We start from the raw sequence: 20,133 nt of genomic DNA, 5'->3' as shown, positions 1-20,133 counted from the left end.
AAATTAAATTCTGAAATAAAAGTTCAAAATAGAAATTTAAACATTTATGTAAATTTGAATTTGAATTTGAATTATAATTTGAATTGTGAGATCCCTGGTGTTTGACTGTGGAGGCTTGTCGACAGCTCTGGAGAGTGTCGGGACAAGCCCGAGTCGCGTTGGCGTCAAATAGACGTAAAACGGACTCCGTCGGACGCGAGAGCAGCCTTCAGCGAAGAAATCTGCGAAATAGCAGATTTTCCTGCTTGTTGTACCGGTACAGCCATCATGGCGTACCGGTACACTATACTGATGCCGCGTAATCTGCTCTCGGGTTGCTTCCTGTACCGGTACGCAATCCCGTGTACCGGTACACCNTTTTAATTTTAACTTAAAATTTTAAAATTTTTATTTAAATTTTTAGTCAATAATTTGAATTTATAGTTGGAACAATTTGAATTCAAAGTTCAAATTGAAGTTGTTAGCAAAAAGTAATTTAATTAAAATTTAAATTATAAAATTTAAATCTAAATTTAAATTTAAAAATTTGAATATAAATATAAATTTAAAATTTAAATTTAAATCTAAATTCTAAAATTCAAGTTAAAATATAATTAAAAATTTAATAATTAAATTAAAATATAAAGTCACAAATTTGAATTTAAAAAATTTTATTTTGAATTTGAATTTACAAATAAAATTCAAAATGTTATCATGATTTTAATTCAAATTTATAGTAAAATTTAACTTTAAAAATAAATTCAAAAATTAAAGTTAGGACCAAATATAATATCTTAGCTAAGATTTTCACTTTCGGTGGCTTCTGTATTTTTTGAGCCAAAGTCAAAAGAGTAATATTTAGCTATAACTCATTTTATCAGCTAACTTTTGTAAAGTGACTTTTATTTTTACTTTCATTAACCAAACAACCGATAATATGTCACTTTCTAACATTGCTATTTTTTGTGCTTCATTTTCGGCCAACCAAATATGCCCTTAAAGGCAAATAGGAAAAGTCTATGCTGGTAGAAGGATATATTTGAAAGGACAAAATAGTAATTTTATAGAGATAGCAGAGTTTATTAACAAATTTTAACTTTAAAAATATATTTGAAACATTTTAGGAGTATATAAGCAATTGCCCCTAGAAAATAATAGCTCTTGTATGATGAAGATGCATGATGTACATCTCACTTTGGAGTGTTCCGGTAACAAAGCTCACCAAATGGAAAAATTAATATACATGTATGTAGATTTTTAGGGCAATTGCTTATATACTTCTGAAAAGTTTCCGACTTTCCGATTTACCTCTTTTAGAAAGCTAATATTGAAAATACCCTTTCTACGTTCCAACGTATTTTTAATATACCCCTAGAGTTAAAATCTAATAATTAATTCTGTTATCTCTTTAAAATTACTATTTTGTCATTTCAAATATACCCTTCCACCATCACAGTCTTTCTTATTTGCCCTTAAAGTCAGGGACTATTTTGACTTTTGGTCTTTTCCAATATAACCCTCTATCGTCACCAACTTTTCCTATTTGCTGTTAAGTTAAGGGCAAAATTGACATTTAAATTTTTTTAACTGTGGTAGATATTTAACTCACGTTTAACCCAAGTTAATTTATAAGAGATAACTGCGGGGGTATTTTGCAATAACGGTGGAACATATGAGGGGTATTTAAAAAAAAAAAATAGAAATAAATCAGATATTTTCAAACGTATCAGGGGTATACAGGCAATTATCCCTAGATTTTTATATGTATGTTTTTATACTTTGCCCGCACACGTGTGCGCATATACCGCACGCACCCACAAACTCGCACGGACGTTTGGGATTTGGGTCAGCCTCGGACCAAATAGACCCGAAATTCTTTTGGGCCTAAGTTTTGAAGCCCTACGCTAGCCCAAAATCATATTATGGACAAACGAGGTTAAGGCCCGATTCCACCCCTGCTAGCGGAAACCGCTCCAAATAACTTTCAAATTTTAAATTTTAAAATTCTAAATTTTAATTTTCAAATTTAATTTTTAAATTTTTGAATTTTAAAATTGGAATTGTGATTGTTCGAGATCATGTGGAATTGTATGATTTATATTCAGACAGTTCATAACAAAGCTATAGAATTTTTTATAGTTAAAGAATTTTCTATTTCATTCAAACTAAAACCATAAAATGTGAACTCCATAATTTTTTTTCAATACGCATCCAAACAAGGCCTTAAATTGAACCCGCAATGAAAAAGCATAGCTCCCGTATTTAAGTGCATACATGAGAACTGGAACCAAGACTATATATTACTCAGTACTATATATTATTATGAAACTGATAATGCATAAGAAACCTACTGTCCGTAGAGCAAGTGGCAAAAGACTTGGTGGTTGATACCCAAGACCCAAGTTTGAATCCTAGTTGATTCACATTTTCAGTTAAGTTTATTTTTAAATGAAATAAACGAAGCAGGTAGTGTGCTACCTATCTCTCAAANTTTACTAGAAATATTCAAATCTATTTTGTAGTATGGATTAAAATCCAATAAATCATGAATTAAAGTCATAAAAGTATATAGGAAGATAAAATATGAAAATTTGTATCATTTTCATATTTTAAAATCTATTTTTATGAAGGTAAGCGAAGATCTAGTATGCAACAAACCACACATATGCTGCATGCGATCGAATATGCGGCCGCGTGTGTGGTCTTTTTTTTTTTTTTTCAAGGCGGAATTGAAATACAATACTGAATGATATTGTTTGATTAATAGATATACATATACATATGGCTATTTTTATAAAGGTTTAATTATAATAAATGCATTTATTTTTATATAAATATAATCTAACTATATCTCTTCTTATTTTTTAGGTATTATTTCTAATCTATCTAATAATATGTTTATAAATATTGATAAATAATAGTTGTTAGATGATATTACACTTTATTTCTTTTTTAAGTGTTGTCTTCCCAAATAATGTGAATGAAAATTTAGTACAAAAAAAATTTATTCCTCATATAAAAGTATAGGATACCGCTCTTTGGAATATTAATTTTTCTTTGACATTTTTTATAATTTTGCATTGAAATCTTATCTATTTTTCTATTTAATAATTAACAGTAAATTACTAATTGTTAGTTTAATGATGAAATTCTTTGCTTGAAATTAATTAGTTTAACTTTTGAATTATTACTTTAGTTAAAATATTTATATATATTTTTTAAAATCATAAATATTTTAATAGATAGATCACAGATACGTCTACATACTATATATGTCTTATTCGATAGATTATCGCATAAATATCGCATACGTATTTTCGAATATTACTATAGTGCAAGTGGCAAAGAGTTTGATGGTTGGTATCTAAAATGTTGAGTTCGAATTTTAGTTGATTTGCATTTCCAGCTAATTTATTTTTAAAAATAATAGACAAAAGGAATAACATACCACCTTTATTTTAAAAATAATAATAATAATAATAATAATAATAATACTAACAGCGAGACCCAACATAACACGTGACCTCAAATTCAAATGATATGAACTTGATGTGGCCCTACACACATCATCCTGATGTTATGACACCTTTATCACATGTCATTTCGCGTCATACAAATATATATACTTACTACAATCCGACGTGTTAAACAATCTTTTCTAAAAAAAGTCAAGCTTTTATACAATCAGCGAAAACGAGCTCAACATAGATAGATATTAATTAAATTACTTTCACCATAGAGGAGTCCATGTCACTCTGACTCGACCCCTCTCAATTGCTCCGCCTATTCACTTGCAAAAGTCAAATTATTTGTCGTTTGAAGTTGGATTCCAATTAGTTGCATAATTTTGACTAAATTTTGCGCTAAGTGGCCGACATAACACAACTTTTCGGGCCAAATCCATGACTAGGATCACATTAAGATTCAATTTGCTGACCGGCCAATAGATCGACATCATCTACGTACCTTGGATTCCAATTTAGTTACCTTGACTAAGATTTATTCTCCGTTCAACAAACACCATTAAATGCACCTCCAACAATTTTCAACATGCATGTTGTTCTCGGAACTAATTAAACACACGATCTTATCTAGAATAAGTCACCATCTAATAGCAGGGCCCATTTGCAAAGGCTGCTGCATTAGAGAAATCAAAATATTCATTAATTGAGGAAAAGAGGGAGGTCAAATTACGCATTTAGCTAGTGAATCTCTGAAACAGGAATAGAGCGTAGATTTAGAGGGGAGAAAATTAGGCCTAAAACCAACACATGTTCTTCATTTGAGAGCCTCGACGAAGCTTCGCCGCTGAATTCTCATGAACTAACCATAGATTAGCTAGAGTAGGCTTACTTGGTGTTTGTGTTAGCTTATGGATTGCCATAAGCTTGATTAGGTAAGGGCCACGAAAGGGACTACAAGTGAAAATGCCTCAGTAGCAAACATCATATTTTTATCTCTAACATATGATATATTAGTTTAATTAGTTTTCACTTGGGGGAGAAGCTTTCTTGTAATGGCCATACATGCATATACCATTTAACAACAATAAAAAGAAACAAATTCACAAGAAAATGACTCATTAATTAGAATGGTCTATATCGGTTAAACTTAGTTAGGGATAAAATTAAATTACAAAATAAATTGGTTTATTAATTCCTAGGTAGTGAAATTTCCATTAGATCAATCTTTTGAATATATGCTATTAGTGTCATTCTAAACCTCTTCTGTTCCAAAGGCCTTGATCAGTTCTCCCAAGCATTTGCCATTTAATGGTTTTAATTTTTGACAAGTGATTAATGATAGAATTTTACGGTATGTAAAACAAGAAGCAAGTTAAATACATACCAAAATCCAGGATCAAAAAAAAAAAAAACTCACAAAGCGCCATCGAGAAGAAATTTCTGATCAACTTGCGGAAGCGTGAAGTCCGACTATTTTCTGAAAGTCACGAACCGAACTTGGATGATTTGGTTTCTCCTCCTATCTCAGGTACTCTGTCGTATGGTGTGGAACCGATGATTATTTTTCACCAGAATGCGTATGAGAAGGTGGCAGGACCAATACCCGTTTATATAGAGTCCAGATCGACTTCCCATCAAAGTCTGATTAGGATTCTATTTAAACTTAAAATAGATGGGATGAGAATAAAATATGCCATATTAAGTAGTTCTATATCTGTTAGGATTGACCTTTATCTATAGCAAATCCTAATTTAAATATAATTAATTGGGCCACAATATATGGAAGTCCTAACAATCTCCCACTTGGCTCATATTAATTATATTCCATGAACGGATTTTCTATGCTCCAATCTTTATTGCGCATTATTGAAAACTTTATGGTCAAATACCTTAGAACTCACTTGATCTTTAGCTCAAACTAAAAGACTACAATGATAGGAACTATGGCGGTTCACCTCTTTATAACGAAATTTTTCTTCCATAATTACTGTATCATCTTCACCTCCTAGCCGAGTACTTTATATGGCACAACTTTATGAATGAACTTAAACTGTATGCTCATTCGTTAATACACGAAATTTTATGTCTATTAAATAGTCCAACACAGCTGCATTAAACTTTATTGAAAAAAGATAGATGTTACAATTTTATACATCAAAAGAACTAATCAAACTCATACTTTTAACACAATCTGTATATGACCCAGGTGCCGGCCCCTTGGTCATGGGTTTGCAATCATACACTTGATACTGATGTACTCAATTGCAATATAACCTTCATCTATCTTCTCTCTCACAACAAGATATTTGGTGTCCAAGTGTTTACACCCTACTGTAATCTTGTTGTTATTGGCAAAGGAAACCGCAGCTGAACTATCACAGAAAATTTTTATTGGATAAACACCGGAGTCCACAATTCTTAAGTCTGTGATAAAACTCCTAAGCCAAATAGCCTGTAATGTGGTCTCATAACATGCAATATGATCCAAAGTTTCTTTCAAATACCTCATAACCTTTTAGCAGCCTTCCAATGCTCAATGCTTGGATTACTTTAATACCTGCCAAGTAATCCAACGGCAAAAGCAATATCTAGACGTGTGCACTTCTGTGCATACATAAGACTACCAACTGTAGAGGCATAGGGTATGTATTTCATCTGTTCAATTTCAAATAAGCTTATCCTCTTTCTGGACATGAGCAATACTGGGCTTATATGCAATAGCCCAAGATCATTACTGGCAAGCAAAATATCATCAACATAAAGAACTAAGAAAATTATTTTACTCCCACTAACCTTTAGATAAATACATTGATCAACAATATTTTCCTTAAAACCAAAGGTCAAAATAGTTTGTTTAAATTTTAAATACCATTGTCGGGAGGCCTGCTTTAGTCAATATATTGATATCTTTAATTTGCATACGAAGTGCTCATTTTTCTTTTGCGAGAATCCTTCAGGTTGATTCGTATAGACCTCTTCATAGAGATCCCCATTTAAAAAAGCAGTTTTGACATCCATCTGGTGTAGCTCAAGATCAAAATGAGCAACCAGAGCCATAATAATACGAAAAGATTCCTTTCTAGCTACTGGAGAGAAAGTCTTTTTATAGTCAATGCCTATTTTCTGAGTAAAACCTTTTGCCACAAGACGGGCCTTGTATCTCTCTATGTTACCTTTGGAGTCCCATTTGATTTTATAAACCCATTTGCATCCTACGGGTTTAACTCCTTTAGGTAACTCAACAAGATCCCATATCTTATTGTGGTTCATTGATTCAATCTCATCCTTCATGGCATTGTACCATTCCGTAGAATTATTGCTATTTATGGCTTCGAAAAAACTAAGAGGATCATCTAAACTCTGGCCATTCTCATAAAGATAGACGATATAATCACTGGATATAGCCGGTCTTCTCTGTCTTGAGGATCTTCTTAAATCTATCTGATTATCCACTTGTACATCTTGATATGGATTATTCACTTGTACATCTTTATGTGAATTATCAATGATAGGTTCACAATCACTTTGTGGTTCCAAAATGACTTGTTGTTCTACTGGAATAGGAACCATCAAATCGTGAGGGACAATAATGGGTCTGTCAAGTACAGAATCCGAGTGTTCTTTAATTTCCTCAAATCCAATGAACCGAGGTTCAGAGCTCCCACTAATTGCACTATCCTCAATAAACCGTGCTGTTTTAGTTTCTGCAATCTTTATAGGAAGTGATGGACAGTAAAACTTATACCCTTTGGATCTTTCTGAATAACCAATAAAATATCCTGATATTGTTCTAGGATCCAATTTCTTTATTTGTGGATCATACAATTTGGCCTCAGCTTGACAACCCCATGTATGAAAATGTCTTAAACTGGATTTCCTACCTGTCCAAAGCTCAAAAGGAGTCTTAGTAACAGCCTTAGTAGGGACCCAATTAAGAATATACAGGGCAGTTTTAAGTGCCTCACTCCACAATGATATCGGAAGGGTAGAATTACTGATCATACTCCTGAGCATATCAATTAATGTGCTGTTCCTTCTTTCAGCAACACCATTCTGATCAGGTGTCCCTGGCATGGTGTACTGTGGAACAATTTCGCACTGCTCTAGAAACTTAACAAAAGGCCCAGGGATTTGGCCTTTATCTGTTTGTCTACCAAAATATTCACCATCCCTATCTGATCTGACTACTTTTATCCTTTTCTCGAGTTGATTTTCTACTTCAGCCTTATATGCCTTAAAGGCATCTAATGCTTCAGATTTTTCTTTAAGCAAGTAGAGATAGCCATATCGAGAGTAGTCATCAGTAAATGTGATAAAATATTTATGGCCAGTAATTGAAATAGGAAGAGGTCCGTATATATCAGTATAAATCAACTTTAATATTCCATCACATCTTTTAGCACCCTTAGAAGAAGTTTTGGTCTGCTTTCTCTTTATGCAGTCCACACACATTCCAAAGTCAGAGAAGTCCAAATCATCTAAAATGCCTTCTCTAAATATCCTTTGGATTTTCTGTTTCGAGATGTGTCCTAACCTCTTACGCCACAACATGGATGACCTTTCATTATTAATGCCACGTTTTGATCCAACATTTTCGTGCATGGTAAGAAGGATTTCACTAAATGAATCATTTAAAAATACTTTATATAGATTATTTTTCAAAACACCAGAGCCAACTATCTGAGATTTATAGGATAAAGAAAAAACTTTATTATTAAAACTAAAACTATATTCCAATCCAACAAGTTTCGAAATAGAAATTAAATTCTTAGAAAAATTTGGAACATAAAATGTATCAGCTAAATCCAAAATGTGACCATTAGAAATAATTAATCTAAATGTTTCTACAAATTCTACTTTAGTTGGATTTCCCTCAGCTGTATAGATAGTCGCTTCAACTTTACTGGGTTTTCTGCGATTCTGAAATCCCTGCACGGAATTCGCCACGTGGCATGTGGCACCAAAGTCAATCCACCAAGTATTAGATGAAACAGAAACTAAATGCAACTCATGCATAAAAAACAGAAATTTACCTTTTTCTAGAGCCATTTCTGATACTTTTGGCAATCCTTCTTTATATGACCCCTTTTCTTACAAAAGAAGCACTTGGGAGTCCAATTACTTGATTGGCCTTGTAAACCAGATGGAACTTCCTTGTTCTTCCTTTTTGAGCCATTCTTGCCCTTGCCATTCTTTGCACGCTTTATTTGTCTCTTTTGAGAAACAAAGTTGACTACATTTTGTTTCTCTTGTATTAATCTGCCTTCCTCTTGCACACACATGGTCAGCAATTCATTAATACCATTCATTTTTATGTGTGTTATAAGAGATCTGAAATGGTCCGTATTCAGATGGCAAAGAGTTCAAAATAAAGTGTACTAAGAATGAATCAGAGATGGTTACTTCAAGTGCGGTGAGTTGCGCTGTAATATCTCGCATTTCCATAATATGCTCGCGAATCGAGCCATTTCCGGAATACTTCATGGAAGACAGTTTATTCATTAAGGTGCTTGCTAAGGCTTTATCGGAGCTGACAAATTGCTCCTCAATAGCCTTTAGATAATCTTTGGCTTTATCACATTCTGAGATCGATCTCCTTATGCCTTTTTGATACTCTTGACTTTATGAGTATGAAACTTAAGCGATTGGATCGCTCCCACTTTTCCTGCGCAGATTCCTTCTGTGGAGTTATTGATCCCACTACCTTAGGCGGTTGCTCAACGCGCAGAGCCAAATCTAAATTCATACACCCTAATGTAAGAATAATATGTTCTTTCCACTCCGAATAATTAGAACCATTAAGTATAGGAACAGATTTAACAATAGGAACATAAAATGGGATCATAGCTGAAATGCATGTTTTATCAATAAAATACCACATCATAAATTACGACACCAAAATTAGAAAAATACACATTATATGACATCACAACCCCTCCTTTGGGAGCAGGGTTATGAGCATAAGCATTTTTCATTCCTTATGCATATACTTTATATGACATCACAACCGCTCCTTTAGGAGCAGAGTTGTGAGCATAAATATACAATCTCTTTATCAGAAATTAATTTAAACTTTCTACAGATCGTGATAATTTCAAATTTTCCATGAGAAGAAATTGTCAGCTTTGGCCAGGCAAATTTCTCCAAACGAGTTATAAGAAAATTACCATCTTGCACCCCCCATGTACCTTCATGTCTAGACATCCTTTGGGAGCAGACTAAACATAATATTATGGTGCAATTTCTGCATGCACATCTTTAAAACAATTAATTTATCTTTTCTTCCGGTCGGGGCCACTTTGGCTTGCACCGAAATAGTTGAAGCAATAAATTAATCTGACTTAATGCTGCATGATTAACATGAAAAATATCTAAAAGCGCTACTTTAAAGTAAATTAAATTATCATTTCTTTTAATTAGGGCCGCTTTGGCTTGCACCTAATTAATCGAAATAATAAATTAATTCAACTTTAGCGCTAAATATTAAATAATCGAAAACAAATATGATTATTTAATTTTCATGTTCATCCGGTCAAAATAAGAATATAGATACAATAATTTAAAGCATAATATCGCAATCAAATTTAAACTTTATATATTCTAATTTGACCACAAATAAGATAAATAAATTTATGATAAATTAATATTATATGCAAGATTAAAACTTTATGTGAACGAATTCTTTATGTTCACGAACGCATTATAAAAGATAAAGACTCCAAGGATCGAATTATGAAGAATTTAAGTGCGTTGGGCTTAAAATCGGACACCTACCTAGTACTAATTGGTAAAGGGAACCCAATAGATTAATAACAGGTTCAATCTAAATAGGTTCAACTTTTGTCTATATCTTAATTAAGCAATCCATCACACAGAATAAATCAAAATAATATCATAGCCAGGTTCAAAACAAGAAACAAGCTCTAATTTAATGCAACATCAAGATAATGCATATAATTAAAGCCGATTTGTAATTGGCTAATATTAATCTGAAAAGAAGCCAGGTAATTAATCCACAAAGCATGTTTGACCACAATGCATGTACAAAACCACATGCAGTCGAATGCCGCACCTTACTATCAACCCAATTTCCATAGGATTAACGACAGCCGTACATGCACATGTCACCGCCACGCCTCATGTGATCAAAGAATGCTATCAAATTTAATTGTCCCACAAATTAAGATCACGTAACTTGTAAAATTTTAATTGCCGACTCCGATCTAGACGTCGCAGGCGAGACCGTGGCACTTCCTCTTGCCGTACGGATGTGCACTTGGGGCACCTTAATCAATTAGCCTTACGGTATGCTAATTAATTAAGCCTTCATGCGCCCCCTGCTGCTGCCGCCGTACATGCTCAAGGCCGGGTATTTAATTAATCCAAAATTCATCATAATTCGATCTAACTATTTAATGCATATAATATCAACTTATCGCTTGGCTCTGATACCAATTGATAGAATTTTACGGTATGTAAAACAAGAAGCAAGTTAAATACATACCAAAATTCAGGATAAAAAAAAAAAAAAAAACTCACAGAGCGCCATCGAGAAGAAATTTCTGATTAACTTGCGGAAGCGTGAAGTCCGGTTATGATCTGAAAGTCACGAACCGAACTTGGGTGATTTGGTTTCTCCTCCTATTTCAGGCACTCTGCCGTATGGTGTGGAACCGATGATAATTCTTCACCAAAATGCGTATGAGAAGGTGGCAGGACTAATACCCCTTTATATAGAGTCCAGATCGACTTCCCATCAAAGTCTGATTAGGATTCTATTTACACTTAAAATAGATGGGATGGGGATAAAATATACCTATAGCAAATTCTAATTTAAATATAATTAATTGGGCCACAATATATGGAAGTCCTAACAATTAAGACTATTTATAAGCTAGATTAATATATTAGATAACAACTTTGACAAAACTTTGTAACCCTATTATTGTCTCATCAACTCTCTGCAAGCGTTTGACGCAGGCATCGTATGAAGATTGCGTTATCCTACCTCAACAATTATTATTGATAGATCAGATACACTAAATATCAACGGGTATACAATCTAATGACTTGCCGATAAAAGCACACATGGCTTATAAATTGCAACTCCTTTATCAATTTGATTTTTCAAAGCAAAAGCAGTAATGGATTGCACAAAAAGGAGGATAGATAGAAAAGAAATTGTTGTCACTTTTCAGGAAAAGATTAATGGTATGAGTGTGGCTTAGAAACAAGCTTTTCTCCAAGATTGGTTCATGAAGGGTCAGGAGAAGAGTAAGGAGCCACAATAGGCTAAGCCTTAGCTTGGATAAAGTGGGTCCTACTACTTATGTGGCACCATGTCATCTGGGACCAAAAAGTAAGCATCTTTCTTTGTTGCTGATGTATTCAAGTAGACTAAAGTCTAAGCCTTTCATTTTGGGTTGGACATCTACTTTTCCTTTCTTCGTGTTTTTCTTCCTTTCCATTTGGATTACCAAACTTTCTATAGATGCAATTAATATGATAGATGGGCTCGGATTGGATGATCCCAATCAAAGAAGGACAAAAGTCATGTACGAAGTGCTCTATGTTTGACGCATTTTTATATATAGTGCCCTATGTTCGACGCATTTTTATAGAAAACCACTGGATGACACACGTGCTTCATGACTTATTCACAGCTTAATAAAAACATGATTAATTTCATAGGAAAATTTTGGAAAATACAAAAATTCTATAGGACGCATTTAATGCTTGATCGATTCATTTCATAGATACCTTCGAAATTACACACATCTATACACATACATTATTTCTCATAAGCTTTTGTCACGTGTCAACATCATAGTCTCTCCTTCTCAAAATTTCTACTCTCCAATCATTGCGATTGCTCACCTTCCTCGTAACGTCTGCTTCTTCGGTTTTCCATTTCATTAATTCCTTTCCTGTAACCTCTGCTTCTTCAGCTTTCCGTCTCATTAATTCCTTTTTCGTAACGTATGCCCCATTGGCTTCTCGTCTCATAATTCCTTCTCTGTAATGTCGCTGCTCCCGCCTCATTAGTTTCTATTTTCTACGAAGCGTTGCCCGAGGAGCCCGTGGGCAAGGCATACGGTGTCCTCGACAACGACCTCGCCTACTACGTCCCCGCAAACGCGCTGCCCTTGCCCTCGCCGTCAACGTTGGGTGTAGCACCCCAACCCTTCTCCCTTGATCTCGACTACTTAAATTTGTATTATATAGTTATGCAAAGGGTGTGTATCCCCCTCCTCTAATGGCCTCGGAGGATGAGAAGTATCGACTAAGATATGGACTTGCTGAAAAAGGGTTGAAGGCACTGTGGTACTTCACGAAATCATCGGTGTTAGTAGAGAATGCCCTAAATGACAGTACGAAAGGGTCCAATTTCTATGTAACAAATTTTTTTCTCCTATAATTTTTTTTACCTTTCGTTGTTTTTCATTGAGTTATAATTCTATTCTAAAAGTTTTAAAATATTTTTATATTGTTAAATTTAATCAAATATGATTATATCCGCCACATCACGTGGACTACTACCCTAGTACTTCATGACCTATGTACATAACTCCACATGGCGGCTTTTAAGGCATGCTTTCCATCGAGCGCATCCTATTAATTCTAAAATAGTGCAAAGACCCGCGCGATGCGACAGATAGATAATAGAATCAAATTTTAAAATTTTAAAAACAAAATTATAATTAGAATGCTAAATACTAATTTTTCTAAATTATAAAATTTTGAATGAAAATTATATTGTTCCAAAACAGCACTATTCTTCAATAATTGTAGTTAGAAACTTACTTCATAATTTTACCAAATTCTAAATTTCATACTATAAAATTGCATTATGTTTAGAATTTATATATTATCAATTTAAAAAAGGACTAAATTAGATGAAGTAGTTGACCTCTAACAAATATATTTTCATGATTCTTCTTGCAAGAACAAAAGATTATTGTCTTCTTCCATCTCAACTTGAATATTTTTTAAGACATAAATATTATTGAGGTAGTAGATTCATTAAAAAAATCATAAGCGAAAGTTGATGTCTATATTAATAGTTGATGCTATTTACTGTCGAAGAATACACGCAGAACTTTTATTTTAGTTTTGACATGTGTTTTACTTTAAACACGTACATATTCTATTAAATAACAAAGGATAAGAAAAATATTAAAAAGTANCTCAACTTGAATATTTTTTAAGACATAAATATTAATCCTAATCCAATTAGGATTCAATTACTAATCTAAAGACATACTGATCATAAATAAAAACATGCACATACAAATAATCTCATAATCACATTTTTATAACTTCTTTTTTAACTTAATTTCATGCAAATATAAAGCACATAGGCACTATGTGCTAAGATTTGGTTAGATTAGTAATTGAATCCTAATTGGATTAGGATTAATATTTAAAAATATTGAAGATAAATTAAGATTTAAATATTAATTAGAGTAGAAATCTAATTGGATTAGGATTTGGGTAGCTTTCAATGTAAGTTATAAATATACCATATGTGCTATTATTATGGTGATGATGGTACAGATTAGCCACACCCATATGGCATGGCCAAAGTTGTCATGATTTTGAATGCACCTAATGTATGGGTGCAAAAGGACGTGAGTGGCTTTCGTAGCCGTTGGTCATTGGTATACCTTGTGCACAGGTGCACAGGATTAGAGAAATGTCTTCTGAGTTTATAGAAGATGAGAGAAAGGTATGAGAGATTCAAAAAGAGGGCTCAGGTTTAACTACTCTATTACAGAAGAAAAATCATGTGTAATCTTCTATTATTTAATAAATCTTATTTTACCTACATATTTTTTGTTTAATTGTTTTATCTTTTTTATGATTGTATCAGTTTTTGCCGAGGAGACGGGTTTATGGTAAAAATTCGATTTGACACTTCTGTTGCAGAATCCCAACAACCGATACCAAATCAACAGGAGTCGGTATTGGAGCGGATTGCAGATTCTCAATATCCGGTACCGGGGCAAGTGCTGGATTTCCAACAATTGGTATCAAAGTTAAAGGTTACCGATCTTTGGGAGAGATCGACGTCAAAACATTGGGTTACCAATATTTGTAGAAGATCGACGTCATTGCATGGTGTTACCAATCATTTGAAGCGATCGATTTTAAAGCACAATTTGATCTTGTTAGGCACGTTGGACTCAAAGAGTTGTAATTTTTCGGCTTCAGGTTGAGCTATGAGGGTCCAAAAATGAGATCGGGTCGTGTGCGAGATGAATAAGCGTGGAAACTTGTATAATCTAAACATGTACACAGTCATAACGAAAACGAAGGCGGTTTGGTTTCCAAAAGTTCACGGAGGTGCAGTTGCTCGATGTCACGCCCCGGATTACACGTTTTTCCGGGCACGCCAACAGACCCACCGTATACGAAGGAGTTTTTCCTGTATACGAAGCGAAGCTGTACTGAAACTGTAATCAAACAACACTACAACCAGTAGTATAGAGCTGCTAGAACAAAGAACAGGTAAAACAAAAGCAAGTTCCATATACATACATAATATCCAGGTACAAAAGGACTCGCCCGAGCGAGTTATAACATCAGTATGTACATGAGCTCACACAAAAGTAAATCTACCTACAGCAAGGATCCTCTAACTCAGCAACTTGTCGGGTAGGGCTCTAGCTCGCAACGCCCTTGCCATGATAAGCCCCAGAAGATGCAGCGGCCGGAACCGAGGGCTCTGCAAAAGAAGGGTAACAACTGGGCGTGAGAACTACTGTAAAAACAAATAGTCCTCAGTGGGTGCCGCCCTCAACATCATCGGTCCACCCACTAAGTCTACAGAAGGAAGCATAGATAGTAGAAAAAGCTGGAAGACAATCTACAGCTACATGTCACGATACTATCATACTCTACACTAACCAACTGTAGTAAAAGTAAATCCTGACCCAATCTCACCAGGGACTGTGATACACCCGTCCTGCCTGTCGAAACTACACTAACAACCACCACGCTAGGCAGTTAGTGGAGAGCAAGTCCAACCAGGACGCAACGACACCAACGCAAAAGCACTAAGCCCGACTCCGGAGTGGCATTCGTGGGCGCGACCCAAACGAGTATGCAAGCGTATCTTTGTCAAGCTCAATCAAGCTCTCACAGGCTAAAGTCAAGAAAACAGGTTCCAACTAGTCTAGCAACCAACAAATCACGTGCCCTCGGCATAATCTGATGCCAACTCGGCAAACTGGGTCCACTGTCAATCTCGACAGCACCCAACTATCCGGAACAGTCTGAACGCTACTGTAAAAATACACCCGACATCCCAGCACGAGCGTAACTGAAACCTAAACTACCTGGAGTATCCACCACACTGATACTGCGGCGATACAAAAATAACAACGGCTCCTAGAGCTAAATCTGGTAGTTTAAGCATATGACAGGTCATAATCGCAGTTTTCTCCTAAGTCATATCCAAGTCCCACATGTGTAGTAGATTTAGTAACATTAGGCTCCAATTCAGATTTTTTGTAAAAGAAACATCAAATCCATGAATCGAGCGAATAGGATATGCAAAAACAACTACAACGACACATGCCGACTATCTCTATATACTTAGAAGATAAATCGACGATTAACCCACCTCAAAAGCTAAACCCAAACTGGCACGACGTCGAGAATGGCAGAATCGCAACCTCGCCCGGCCTCCTTGCGATGCTACGATAACGAATGCACACTCGAACTGCACCGCGGTACGACGTCGGCGACATCGAACTCCAACCGAGCTCCTCCACCACCGGACCAAGCTAGAGAGAGAGGGAAAGAAAACCAGTCAAATCCTCCCTCTCATCCTCTCTACACTGGTATAAAAAGTAGGGATAAGGGTGAAGTCTATGAGGTAAGAAATTACCAAAAAGCCCCTTATCTACTCAGGTGTACCGGTACACGGGCATGTGTACCGGTACAAAAGGCAACCCAAGAGCAGCTGCGTGGAAACAGGCGAAGTATACCGGTACACTTTCGATTCTGTACCGGTACAGAAAGTGTACCAGTACATCCCTGATGTTGTACCGGTACAACAAGCAGAAAATCTGCATTTTGCATATTCCAGTGCTTCATCCTGCTCTCGCGTCCCTACTGAGTCCGTTTTGCGTCTATTTTGCGCCAACGAGACTCGGACTTGTCCCAACACCCTCACGGCGTGTCGACAAGCCTCAAAAGCTGAACACCAGGGATACTACACCCTCTCCCATTATAAAAAGTTTCGTCCTCGAAACTTAAGCGTATCTCAGCTTAAAGCATCAAACAGATAGGGATAGGACTCCCTCATCACCGTCTTTGGCTCCCAAGTCGCCTCCCGCTCCTCGTGATTACTCCACTGTACTTTCACATACGGGATGACCCGATTGCGCAATTCTTTCGTCTCCCGAGCAAGAATTCGCAATGGTCGCTCCTCGTATCTCAAATCCTCGCCAATCCCGAGTGGAGTGAAGTCGATCACGTGAGAAGGATCGAAAACATATCTCCTCAAAGCCGAGACGTGGAAAACATCGTGGATGCCTGCTAGTCGTGGAGGTAGAGCAATCCTGTAGGCAACCGGTCCAACTCGCTCCAATACCTCAAAAGAGCAAACGAAACGTGGACTGAGCTTTCCACGCACTCCGAATCTGCGAATTCCTCTGGATGGCGAGACTTTGAGAAAAACAGGATCTCCAACCTGGAACTCCAAGTCTCGTCTCCTGGTATCGGCGTTGCTCCTCTGGCAGCTCTTGGCTGTCAAAAGGTGTCGCTGAGCAACTCTCACCTTTTCCTCAGCCTCTAACAAGATCTCAGGCTCTAGCGTCTTCCTTTCACCCACATCACTCCGAAACAAAGGGGATCGACATCTGCGTCCATACAACGCTTCAAACGGAGCCATCTGGATGCTCGTTTGATAACTGTTGTTATACGCAAACTCAGCCAGTTTCAAATGTCGATACCACCCTCCTCCAAAGTCCAGGACGCATGCCCTCAGCATGTCCTCTAGAGTCTGTATGGTCCTCTCTGACTGACCATCTGTCTGTGGGTGAAACGCCGTGCTGAAATGTAGCTGTGTACCCAAGGCTGTCTGAAGACTCCGCCAAAAATACGAAACAAACCTCCGGTCTCTGTCCGATACAATCAACATCGGCACACCATGCAGCCTGACGATCTCATCCAAGTATTGCTGCACGAGCCTCTCTCTGGACCAGGTGGTCTGAACTGGCAGGAAGTGAGCAGACTTAGTTAGTCTGTCCACTATCACCCAAATAGCATCGAAGCCACCCTGTGCTCTTGGTAATCCTACGACGAAGTCCATCGTGATCTGCTCCTATTTCTACTCGGGCACTGACAGACTTTGAAGCTTGCCAGCAGGTACCTGATGCTCGGCCTTCACCTGTTGACAAGTCAGACACTAAGCCACAAATCCGCCAATGTCCCTCTTCATTTCGTTCCACCAGAACTGTGCCTTTAAGTCTTTATACATCTTGGTTTCACTAGGGTGAACCGTATAAGGAGCACAATGAGCCTCTCTCAAAATATCCGCTCGGATCTCTAAATCCATAGGCACACACAGTCGGTCCCTGTACCATAGTACTCCCAAACTGTCTACTACAAAGCCCTCCGCCTGTCCCATATCTAATAGCTCTCGAATCCTCAACAAGTGTGGATCTCCACTCTGTTTCTCTCGGATCCTATCCAACATAGTAGGCTGCAAGACTAAAGACATCAGTCTCGCAGTAGACCCAGGGGACACTATCTCGAGCCTCAGCCGTTGCAGCTCCTCGAGTAACGACCTCTACTATGTGATCATCAAACTCAAGTTCTGCACTGCCTTCCTGCTCAACGCATCTGCCACCACATTCGCCTTGCCGGGATGATACTGAATACTGACGTCATAGTCCTTCAGTAACTCCAACCACCGGCGCTGCCTTACATTCAATTTCCTCTAGGTGAATAGATACTTGAGACTTTTATGATCGGTAAAAACCTCGCAGTGCTCGCCGTACAAGTAATGCCGCCACAACTTCAAAGAAAAGACTACTGCGACAAGCTCCAAATCATGCGTAGGGTAATTTTTTTCATAATTCTTTAACTGCCGTGAAGCATAAGCAATTACCCTACCATACTGCATCAGCGCACAGCCCAGCCCGCTGTGCGATGCATCACTGAAGATCACAAATCCTTCACCCATCAAAGAAAGGGCAAGGATAGGAGCTGACGTCAACCTCAGTCTCAACTGATCAAAGCTCCTCTGACAATCCTCACTCCAGATGAACTGAATCCCCTTTCGAATCAATCGAGTGAGGGGTGTGGAAAGCTTCGCAAAGCCTTCCACAAACCGACGGGAATATCCTGCCAGTCCAAGAAAACTCCTCACCTCAGTCATCGTCGTCGGTCTGGGCCAATCCCGAATAGCATCGATCTTCTTCGGGTCCACTGCTACTCCCTCAGCAGAAATCACGCGGCCTAAGGAAGCAACCTCCCGGAACCAGAACTCGTATTTCTTCAACTTGGCATACAACTTCTTCTCTCGCAGAAACTGTAGCACAGTACTCAAGTGCTCCTCATGCTCTGCATCACTCCGGGAGTAAATCAAGATATCGTCAATGAAGATTACTACAAATCTATCCAAGAACGACTTGAACACTATGTTCATCAAATCCATTAATGCAGCGGGGGCATTCGTCAATCCAAAAGGCATGACCGTAAACTCATAATGCCCGTACCGAGTCCGAAAAGCCGTCTTGGGAATATCCTCGGCCCTCACCCGCAGCTGGTGGTAACCGGACTGGAGGTCAATTTTCGAGAAGACACAAGATTCTTGCAGCTGATCAAATAGATCATCAATGCACGGCTGGGTCTCACATACCCCTTATCCATCAGATCCTGAAGCTGCGCCTTTAGCTCTCTCAGCTCCGCCGATGCCATTCGATACGGTACCTTCGAGATTGGTGCAGTTTCAGGAACTACATCAATCACGAGCTCAATCTCCCTCCGGCGGCATCGTCGTCAACTCTGGGGAAAACATATTCGGAAACTCGCGGACTACAGGAATATCCTCGAGTCCCGGTGCCGCCGTAGGTACCTCTACAACAGTCGCCAGAAATGCCACACACCCTCTACTCATCATTTGTCGAGCCCTCGCCGAAGATATCCAAGTGGCAAACAACGTGCTCCTGCAACCCCTAAAAATGAACTTCTCTTGGCCTGGCTCGCGGAACGTCATCGTCCTCGCTCCACAATCGATAGTAGCATAGAACCGCGCCAGCCAGTCCATACTGAGCACTACGTCGAAGTCCTGCAGCTGCACTAACACCAACAGGTCTGCGGGCATGATCCACGAATCCAACTGCACCGAACATGACGAACAACACTATGCAACCTGTAATACATGGTCGAGGATCTGCACCTCTTGTGCCTGTGGCAATGACCCTAACTTTAGACCATGCAACAATGCAAATGCTCGGCTAACAAAAGAATGCGATGCACCGGTATCAAAAAGGATATGAGCTCTAATGCCAGTAATCAAAATGATACCTGCCACCACTCGGTCGGTTGCCGTAGAATCCTCCACCTGGGCTGCATAGACCCTGCCACTCGGAGCTTGCTGTCGCCGCTCACTCTGACGCGGCACAGACAATCTGTCCTCCTGGCGGAAACTCAGAGCTGCTCCAAAAGGCTG

This window comes from Ananas comosus, linkage group 3 (genome assembly GCF_001540865.1).
Source record: "Ananas comosus cultivar F153 linkage group 3, ASM154086v1, whole genome shotgun sequence".
Taxonomy (NCBI): Eukaryota; Viridiplantae; Streptophyta; class Magnoliopsida; order Poales; family Bromeliaceae; genus Ananas; species Ananas comosus.
Note: the sequence above shows the minus strand (reverse complement) of the source record.